Raw genomic sequence first — 1,478 nt, 5'->3', positions numbered from 1 at the left:
GATCTATTGCCACCGCAGTGCTGCATGACAAACAACCATCCAACCCCAGTGGCAAACGTCAAGGAACATCATGCTTTCTCCCCACTCTGTGGGCCTGCTGGGCGAGCCCCTCCCAGCTGGGCTCAGCAGGGCGCAAACACCCAAGGTCGGCGTGCACCGGCCACGTGACTTGACTCTATTGGGAGATTTCCAAGGGCAAGAGTGATGTTGTGATTTATAAGAAGAAATATATGTTTGGTCTTTTTCCTCAGTCTGACACAGAACTTTAAAAATCCTTGCAATTTCCCAAGAGATGAGATGCAGGTGTTTTTTGTTACCTTAATGAGGTGACTTTTGGCTCTCACCTAAGCATGGGGCGTGGTTGCCAGGGAAACCAACATGGAGAATAGAGGATTCGAACTTTTCTGGTTTTTTTTTTTTTTTAGAGAGAGAGAGAGAGAGAGAGAGAAGTGGGGATCACCCCAGGGCTTGTGTTTCACTTGAAGTGGGACTTGAACTCATGAACTGTGAGATCATGACCTGAGCCGAAGTCAGATGCTTAATGACTGAGTCACCCAGCTGCCTGAGGATTGGAACTTTCTTTCTCATTCCCCTGGTCTGGGGAGGGGACAGGGACTGGAGATGAATTTCAGTCACTGACATGCAATGATTTCATCAGTTAGGCGGATGTGATGAAGGCTCCACAAAGCCTAAAAGCACCTGTTGCAGAGCTTCCTGAGGGGTGAACTTGTGCAGGTGCGGGACAGTGGGCTCTCTGGGAGTGGGGAAGCTCATGGCCTTTCCCCCACACAGCTCTTCCATCTGGCTGCTCTGAGTTATATCCTTTCATAATAATCCAGGGATCTAGGGAGTAAAATGTTTCTGAGTTCTGTGAGCTGCTTTACCAGATTAATTGAACCCAAGTAAGGAGTCCTTGGAAACTCCCATCTCTAGCTTGTCAGAAGCACAGGTGACAACCTGCAGGCATTGGAAATGGAGGGGGCAGGGGTGTCTTGTAGGACTGAGCCCTTAACCTGGGGCATCTGATGCCATCTCCAGGTAGACTGTGTCAGAACTGAGTTAAATGGTAGGACATGCAGCTGGAATTACTTATTGGTGGTGGGACACTCCCTCCCCACAGCATTGAACTTGGTGACCAGAATTGTAGTTGGTGATCAGAGTGTTAGCAAGAGACATCCCTTATCCATCCTCAGATGGACTCTTCCCTCCAACATGGCGCCGACACACAAAATGAAAGCGTTATCTTGGCATGCAGTCAGGCACTTTTCAACTTTGTCATTCCTTCCTGATTGGCCTGGGGCTTCTTTCTGTCTGTAGGAGAAAGAATATTCAGCTTCTGACATCAAAATGAGATTCCTAAATTCTTCTATTATCACTTTATTAAAATAATTTGTTTAATCCCTTTAAAAGTTATTAATGGCCAGGCTCACAGAGTTCCTTTATAGTATAAAGAAGAGACACGACCCACCATGGACACC

At 47.2% G+C, this 1,478-nt stretch overlaps 1 long non-coding RNA gene across 1 annotated transcript in view; it reads right to left on the bottom strand.

Annotated features, from left to right (window-relative positions):
• Positions 1-1,141: 1,141 nt before the first annotated feature.
• The window catches only part of LOC115286825, a 3,774-nt gene continuing 3,437 nt past the window's right edge, over positions 1,142-1,478 (bottom strand). Inside the window, exon 2 of the long non-coding RNA XR_003906301.1 lies at positions 1,142-1,311. This is a non-coding gene — a long non-coding RNA (uncharacterized LOC115286825). The remainder of the gene's footprint in view (positions 1,312-1,478) is intronic.

Source organism: Suricata suricatta, chromosome 3, assembly GCF_006229205.1.
Source record: "Suricata suricatta isolate VVHF042 chromosome 3, meerkat_22Aug2017_6uvM2_HiC, whole genome shotgun sequence".
Lineage (NCBI taxonomy): Eukaryota > Metazoa > Chordata > Mammalia > Carnivora > Herpestidae > Suricata > Suricata suricatta.
The sequence above is the reverse complement of the archived record's forward strand: the minus strand, read 5'-3'. Positions and strand labels throughout refer to the sequence as shown.